This window comes from Felis catus, chromosome B2 (genome assembly GCF_018350175.1).
Source record: "Felis catus isolate Fca126 chromosome B2, F.catus_Fca126_mat1.0, whole genome shotgun sequence".
NCBI classification, from domain to species: Eukaryota; Metazoa; Chordata; class Mammalia; order Carnivora; family Felidae; genus Felis; species Felis catus.
Genome location: NC_058372.1, coordinates 67088471 through 67097453, shown reverse-complemented (window position 1 = coordinate 67097453; position 8983 = coordinate 67088471). Strand labels below are relative to the sequence as shown.

The 8983-nt window shown below is 38.6% G+C and overlaps 1 long non-coding RNA gene across 5 annotated transcripts in view; it reads right to left on the bottom strand.

The window, feature by feature from the left end:
* Positions 1 to 402: 402 nt before the first annotated feature.
* Positions 403 to 8983, bottom strand: part of LOC111560482 — a 471269-nt gene continuing 462688 nt past the window's right edge. For all 5 annotated transcript variants that reach the window (XR_006597918.1, XR_006597917.1, XR_002742325.2 and 2 more), the window contains one exon: positions 403 to 904. This is a non-coding gene — a long non-coding RNA (uncharacterized LOC111560482). The remainder of the gene's footprint in view (positions 905 to 8983) is intronic.

The window sequence follows — 8983 nt, the reverse complement described above, 5'->3', positions numbered from 1 at the left end:
AAAAAAATGCCTTCAAATATTCAAGCGGTGTGGTCATTGTTTCCGAGGGCATTCCAATGAACAATGCTTAGAATGTAAAGGTAAAGATCAAGGCAACATATGCAATGATTTTAGCACATTTAGTGGTTTCTATGTTCACCTCCTCCACTAAAATAAGAAGTTCTGAAAACAAGAGCTGTTTAACTTTTAAAAATATTTTTACCTAGAAATAAATAGCAAACTTCAATTATTTTTCAGTAAAGAAATTGCTCAGTAACATTCTGGCTATCTCAAAAGAAAAAAAAAAAGAAAGAAATGTAGGTTTGTAATGGCCTAAATAGCAGACTTCTCTGAGTGCTGGTAACTGAAGAACATACAGCTGTGAACTTTATACCGTAATTTAAAACAGACTGGAGGATACTATAACTTTCCATAGATAGTCATTTAATTATTTCCAAGGAAATACCATTCTTCTTAAATTTCAAATGCTTAAAATTTTGTAATACAGCATAGTTTTGCAATAAAATGTTCAGAGAAAAGTAATTTCAAAATTTTTTGCCGTCTGGAGAAAAAAGAACAGGACATTTTTAAAGAGCTGAGTTGTAATGGTTACACTTCTTTTGATTACAAGTGAATGAAAATCCAAACCAAACTGGTTTGTACCAAAATAGAATTTATTGCCTCACCTAACCCAGAAGTTCAGGAATAAATCTAGCTTCGGTCAGAGCTTGACCAGACTCAAATGATATCATCAGGACATGGTTTTTCTCTGTGACTCTTGGCTCTGCCTTCTGCTTGTTGTAGAAAATTATTGTTCAAATCACAGACAAGGTTGACCTCATGGTTGCAAGCTGGCTGCCACGGCTCCAGGAGCTCACACTTCCAGGTTCCATCACGTAGGGCAGACAGTCTGCTTCTCTGAGAGCTGAAATAAAACACCTGGAGTGAAATCTCAGCAGCTAGGATTGACCACCATGGATCACTGTGACCAGAGAAAAAGGTATACCCACCCACGGGTCTGGTCTTAGATCAAATACACCATTTTCGAGCTGGGGAAGAGTTAGTTTTACCCAAAGCAAAGGATGTAACAATGGCAGAGAAGTGGCTCCCCCAGAGCAAAATGGAGGAATCGTGATTGCTTTTGTTTAATGCTCTCTCTGGGTAAGTTTTAAGCGACACGAAAGTAAGGACCTTACTGAGTTTGCTCACCATTTTATCAGTTATGTGCCATTTTATCATTTATTTAGCACACAGTACTGTGTCTGATATAGCAGAAGTGCAGTAAGTATTTACTAATTAGATGAAGATAATAATGGTATGTTCTCATTTCCACTGGGATGAATAAAGATGGGCTATGATGAGGACTCCATTAGTCTGAAACATTTTACATTCTTCCATCCAAGTACTAACCAGGCCCGACGCTGCTTAGCTCCTGAGATCAGAGGAGATGGGGCTCGGAATGAGTGGTATGGCCACAGACAGGAGCATTCTACATTCTTGATGACCCCTCCTACTTGGGACTCATCCTTCTTTGGTTTTGATGATTCTACCCCATCCTGACTCTGCTTCTGAGAATTTTGCTCCCCTTAGCATCCCCACTTGTAGTTCCCCCCTTGCCATTTCCACGGCCACTGTGGTGGTCTTGATCTTTATCATCTGTCACTTGTAAAAGGTATAGCCTCCTAATTAGTTTCTCTGCCTCTGTTTCCTCTCCTCTCTTCATCTCATTGCTTTCAGAATAGTTTGCTTAAATTTGATTAAAAAGTAGTTTGAATCTTGTCACTTAACAGTACTCATTTCCTGTTGTCCCACGTGAAGTTCAAAGTCATTAGTACTCAAGTAACATCCGTAACCTATTACTGTATTCATTTTCCTTCCCTCTTTGTTCTCAAAAACACTATAAATGCCTTAAGAGGAAGGCTTATGCCTGATTTATTGTCTTATTTGTTACTTGCCTTTCTCGAACCTATACTGATGGTTTTGTGCATGATAAACACTCAATAACTAAAAGTTAATAAACAAACAAAATAAAAAACATACACCACATTGAATGTACAATGTTATTTCAGGAATTTCATCTTTTTGGGATAATAAAGACCAAAGATACATCCGGTGAGTATAAGGTTCTTTTTTCCATAGTCCATTGTAGTTGGCTGTGGAGAAACCTTCTACTTCTACTTCTTGGTAGCTTTCAGAGACAGCTCCCTACAACTGGCTTTAATAATGCACAATATTTTGGGGCGCCTGGGTGGCGCAGTCGGTTAAGCGTCCGACTTCAGCCAGGTCACGATCTCGCAGTCCGTGAGTTTGAGCCCCATGTCAGGCTCTGAGCTGATGGCTCAGAGCCTGGAGCCTGTTTCCGATTCTGTGTCTCCCTCTCTCTCTGTCCCTCCCCCGTTCATGCTCTGTCTCTCTCTGTCCCAAAAATAAATAAACGTTGAAAAAAAAAATTAAAAAAAAATAATGCACAATATTTGTACAAAGGAAAGAGGGGAGTAGGTCCACCTTGATTTTGAAGGTGATTTTTCCCTCACTTAATAGCATCTTATCACACATACAGCACAGATTGTGATCTGATATCTTTTAAAAATATCATTGCTGGGCAATTCACTGAAAAAGTAAAACAGTTTGTCAATAAATATAAAATGCTCAACCTGAAAAATTATAATAGAAATTCAAATTCAAAGATAATAATGAATTAGTATTTTTCATTTATCCAATTAGTTAAGATCAAAGTTTGTTGCTGGCCAGTTCAAAAAAGATGTGGAGAAGCAATCATTTTCATAAACTTATGGTGGAATAACAGTGTAGCAGTACCCGCTGGAATTTTAAAAATGTATATTCCTTTGACTCATCTATTTCAATTCTAGTAATTTGTTCCACGTATAGTCTGAAATAATTGCACAAAAATATATGCACAGGGATGTTCATTGCATCATTATTTGTAATAATTTAAAAAAAAATAACTGGAAGCAATCCTAATGCCTATCAGCTGGGAACTGGAAACTAATTACTATTTAGTCATGCTTAATATTTAGCATCAAATTTAAAAGAATGAAATGGGGATATACAAGTAAGGGTGGCAGTGTGGGTAAATGTAGAAAGATCTTCTATTAAGTGGAGGGGCGCCTGGGTGGCTCAATTAAGCATCCAGTTTCGGCTCAGGTCATGATTTCATGGTTCACGAGTTCTAGCCCCACTTTGGGCTCTGTGCTGACAGCTCAGAGCCTGGAGCCTGCTTCAGATTCTGTGTCTTTGTCTCTCTCTCAGCCCCTCCTCCTTTTATGCTCTGTCTCCCTCTGCCTCAAAAATAAGTTTAAAAAAAAAACATTAAAAAATTAAAAAAAAACCTATTAGGTGGAAAAAAAGTATGCAAAATAGTACACAACATATGATGTAGTTTGTTAAAAAATTTTTTTTTGTAGCAACCCTAGAGAATGAGAGATAGGAATGGAGGCAGGTAGGGGGAGAAATCTTTGCATCTTTCTGTGTGAATTTTTGCTACACACAGTCATTACTGTTACAATACAAACTATTTTGTTTTAAAAAAGAAATACATATACACACAAATGTAAAAAAATGAGTTCCAGGGTGCCTGGGTGGTTCAGTCAGTTGATTAAGCGTTCGACTTCGGCTCAGGTCATGATCTCGCGGTCTATAAGTTCGAGCCACATGTCGGCCTTTGGGCTGACAGCTCAGAGCCTGGAGCCTGCTTCAGATTCTGTGTCTCCTCTCTCTGTCTCTCCCCCACTCTCTCTTAAAAATAAATAAAATAAAACATTTTTAAAAATGAGTTCCATAGTATTATACACAGTTCATATTTCATATTCTCTTATACATTAATTTGTTCTGCAGCTATTTGAGTGTTTTTATGGTCCAAACACCATGCAAGCTTCTTATTTCCTTCCTTCAAAGCTGTACATGTCGTTGGTATTCAAAGGTGCTTTTGCACACAGGCCCCTGCCCACATTATGGGTACTTTGCTTTTCCTAATCATGTTAAAATACTATCTTAAATGGCCCCTATATTTATGTAGCTACCTGTCAGGATATCTTCTACTCACATGTACAAAAAGCATGTTAATTCAATTGGCCATTTTCAGCTTTGTGCCGCAGGCTTGCGACTTCCCTTTGGTTTGGATGAAGGGCACTTTGTTTTTCTTGAAACATAAAATAATTGAAAACAGATTTCTGAGCATAGGTTAGCTCCATAACCAGCAGCCTGAGAAAGCAGAGCAGTGCTGCCCTCTGACTGAGACACCGCTGCTGATTGTGCTTTGATGGTATGGGAGGCAATTTCCCATCATGCCCTAATAGCCTAAAAAGAAGAGTCACCTGTTTGCATTGGACTTGGGTCTGAGAGTCAAACTCCACTTTTCTTGGCAGTGTAAAGTCAACTATGTCTCATCACACATTCCATTATTCATCAAGGGAACACCAGATAGTGCTGACATTTGTGCTCCAACACGCATTTTATTAGGGTAGATCTGCCAGGACTTTTCAAAAATAATTAACTTTTGTGGCACCTGGGTGGTTCAGTCGGTTGAGTGTCCGACTTCAGCTCAGGTCATGATCTCAGGGCTCATGAGCTCAAGTCCCACATCGGGCTCTGTGCCGATAGCTCAGAGCCAGGAGCCTGTTTCACATTCTGTGTCTCCCTCTCTCTCTGCCCCTCCCCTGCTCACGCTCTGTCTCTCTCTCTCTCTCTTTCTCAAATAAACATCAAAAAATTAAAAAAAAAAAAAACTTTTCCCTTTAATAAATACGTCTTCATGATGATGTTCATATAATATTGACTGAAAGAGGGATGTAGGCTTTATTCCTTAAAAGACCAGAACACTCAGATTATGAATCAGAATCTAACTTAGTCAAGCAAGAAATTGAAATTTTCCTCACACAGGGTTCAATGTGGGTTTTTTTTTTCTTTTTTGCCAGAATGGGGAGGATCCATTGGCACTGAGCCCAGGCCATAGTCTAATGATGGCTCTTGTAAACATGCGTACAATGTTGCAAGCACTGCGGCCTTCAACATCATCATATTAACACAAAGGAGGCTTAAACAATAATGAACATTTAATGTTTGTACTTGATATGTTACTATCACCAGGTAACCAGAAAGCATCAGAGAACTACCTTATGCCAAGGGTTCAACCAAAAGGTACCTTCCCAAAACTTTCCCCATTTTCTGACTTTAGACACATCCGTGGCTCCTAGAATTTCCTTCTATGAGCCATACATGCATGGGGTAGATCAGTGTAGATGGCTAATGTATGTTCCCAGATTTTGAGGACTATCAACGTTGGCAATACATAATCTAATGAAAAACGGTACAATTTGTGCAAAATTTAAGTGCTATGTTGTAGAATTCTGTGTTGGGTCTTCTTCAGACGCTTGATTCACAGATTTTAAAGCCTACTGCTCATTTCCAGCAGCCATTTTTTAGCTAAGAATGCAAGTGGTTTGCCACTTTGCAAGGATGTGCCCTGATCCTGCAGAGTGTTTATATTCAAGTTACCTACGAGGGTATCATTTCAAATACTTTCTCCTGTTCCCCCATAAATACACTTTAATTTTTGTTATGGCATGTGTACTAATTTTGTGCTCAGAAAATATTGCTTACCAACAAAGGAATTATTGAAAATCTTAGCTTCTTTTATTTCTCAGAAAAATCTGTTAATTATATAATGCTTAAAATTGAGTGACATCTGTAGAAACACCAGGTTTATGGCATAGCTCTACTCCTATACCTTTGAGCAGCTAGAATTTTTTTCTGTCCTTTTTGCATAACACATACCCAAAGTGTCTGCTTGTAACAACTGATTCAACTCCCCTCCTCCAAATCTTAAAGGTCTACGTTACTAAGTCCAAAAATAGGGTGAACCAATATTTTGTATAAAAAGAATGTTCTTTGTTTGCACTGGGTCAATATTTCATCAGTCGGTGAAATATTAAGCAGTTCTAAATATATCACCGTATTCCTCTTGAACTACTGGAATTTCCACTTGCAGAAAATAGAAAATAGGACATATGCATGAAATAAATATGTTCAAATGCAACTTCCACAGCGATGTGAAGAAAAATAATTGAAAGTAAGTTGTATTCATTGGTAGTTTGCTTCTTTGGTTGTGAATCATGTTAGTCTAAATAAAAGTATCCAAAAATGTGAAGGAATAAGATTACTGACGCCAACTATTACAGGATATATAAATACTTGAGTAAATCCTTATGAGAAGGAAAAATGCTTTCAAATTCTCAGCTTTTCAGAACAGAAAGAGCGTTGATTCTGGCATTGAGTGTAAACCACCTACGTATCATTTTTCATGAGCTACCAAGAGATGAAGCCAAGGGCAAAAATGTACACCGAAATTCCCTGTTGAGAAGATGGAAAAAAAGAGAAGAAACCCCAAAATAATGGAAATATTGTCTGCATATTTAATAATTCTTGACTATGCCAACCAAGAAGTGAGAATTATAAATACTTGGTCATATTCGCTTCTTGTATTTCATTTGTTGTCTATTTTGAAAAACACTAGGCAGCTTGGCCTACATTTCATCCATGTGATTGACAGTGTGGATTTGCCCAAGTTGAGCTCCAGTGAAATTAAGTTGTTGTTGTCGTTGTTGTTATTGTTGTTTTAATCTGCAGATTTTATTCCTCTGAACCGTTATCATTAGAGAAAAAAGGAAAAGGTTAATGCCAAATCTCACCATTTTTGTTCGTGAATATATATCTCTTTTAATTCCAAGTCCATATTCTAACTAGAAAATAATATAATGTTCTTACTATGTTAGTACAAATGACGAAGTTAGATTTTTTTTTTTAATGTTTATTTTTGAGACAGAGAGAGACAGAGTGTGAGCAGAGGAGGGGCAGAGAGAGAGAGGGAGACACAGAATCCGAAGCAGGCTCCAGTCTCTGAGCTGTCAGCACAGAGCCTGATGCAGGGCTTGAACCCATGGACTGTGAGATCATGACCTGAGCTGAAGTTGGACACTTAACAGACTGAGCCACCCAGGAGCTCCCACCCCTTTATTTTCTTTTTTAAGAGAGAGAGAGAGAGAAAGACAGAGTGTGAGCAGAGGAGGGGCAGAGGGAGAGAATCTTAAGCAGGTACCACACCCAGCATGGAGCTTGAACTCACGACCCTTATCAAGAGCTGTAATCAAGAGTTGTACGCTTAACTGACTGAGCCACTCAGGTGCCCCCAAAATTAGATCCTTTAAATAAAACAAGAGGGGGGCGCCTGGGTGGCTCAGTCGGTTAAACATCCAACTTCGGTTCAGGTCATGATCTCACAGTTTGTGGGTTCAAGCCCCGCCTCGGGCTCTGTGCTGACAGCTTGGAGCCTGGAGCCTGCTTCAGATTCTGTGTCCCCCTCTCTCTCTGAACCTCCCCCATTCATGCTCTGTTCCTCTCTGTCTCAAAAATAAATAAACATTAAAAAAAATTTAAAAAAATAAATAAAACAAGAAGAAGACTTTTTATATTTTTATCCAAATATGTAGTTGATTGAGGGGTTCCTGGGTTGTTCAGTCAGTTCAGTGTCTGACTCTTGATTTTGGCTCAGGTCATGATCTCAGGGTGGGGCTCTGTGCAAAGTGGGGAGCCTGCTTAAGATTCTCTGTTTCTCACTGCTCCTCTCCCCCACTTGCACTCTTTCTCTCTCTCTAAAACAAACAAACAAACAAAATTATTAAAAAAAAAAAGATGTCGGGGTGCCTGGGTGGCGAAGTCAGTTAAGCGTCCGACTTCAGCCAGGTCACGATCTCGCGGTCCGTGAGTTCGAGCCCCGCGTCAGGCTCTGGGCTGATGGCTCAGAGCCTGGAGCCTGTTTCCGATTCTGTGTCTCCCTCTCTCTCTGCCCCTCCCCCGTTCATGCTCTGTCTCTCTCTGTCCCAAAAAAATAAATAAACGTTGAAAAAAAAATTAAAAAAAAAAAGATGTAGTTGACTGACTCCTGTGAACTACTTGTTTCTCTTTTTTGTTGTTGTTGTTTTTTAATTTATATATTTTAAGAGAGAGGGAGAGAAAGAGAGAGAGAGACAGAGAGGGAGAATGAGTGGGGGAGGAGCAGAGAGAGAATCCCAAGCAGGCTCCGAGCTCCACACTGAGCTGGACTGGGGGCTCGATCTCAAAGATTGTGAGATCATGACATGCACCAAAATCAAGAGTGGGATGCTTAACCCACCAAGCCACCCCGGTGCCCCTGACTACTCATTTCTAAGAAATACTGATCTCATTCCTTGTAGAACATTTTATAAGTACTTCAATCTAACCAAATATTTAGGTGGCATTTATTCAGTTGTCATATGTAGTTAATAGACACTGCCTTTGCAAGAAGTTCTCATCAATTTCCAGAAGAGTGTTTTATTACATAGGCATGCAATACTAAGAAAACTATGTTAAATCCATCCTATGCAGTTATTATTCAGTAACTGTGCTTATGCAGTTATTGAAAGTTTATTTAAAAATAATTTTTAATATTATGAAGTAATGCTTTTTGCAAGAAATGATGCTTTTGTTAAACAAAAAGAAATATAAATCATTTTAAATGTAGTGTTAACTTATGTAAAAAATGTATGAAAAATAAAGACAGAAAGGAAATATTTCACAAAATGAATATTGGTTGCTATCCCTGTGGAACTATGATGATTTCTTTTTTCTTTTCATCCACACATCCTCAAACTTTCTCTTCTTCCTCTCTTTTTTAGTGAGGAGTTTCTTAGTGAGGTAGAGAATAATCCCTTTGTGACCTAACCCTGACCTCCCTCCTCAGCCTCATCCTTCTCTCCCCATATTTTTTCTGTATACTATAGAATGTATATATTATGCAATCTCAATCTTTAAGGGTTTGCTCAGGCTAATATGTCCTGAATAAAGTTTATTCTTAGTGTAACTTATAACTATGGTAGCTCTTCCTTCCTGGAGCATTCTTATCGGGACTAAGTCAACTAAGTATCTCTCCCATAACTCCTGGTGCTTCTCAGTTAGCCTGTATTATATA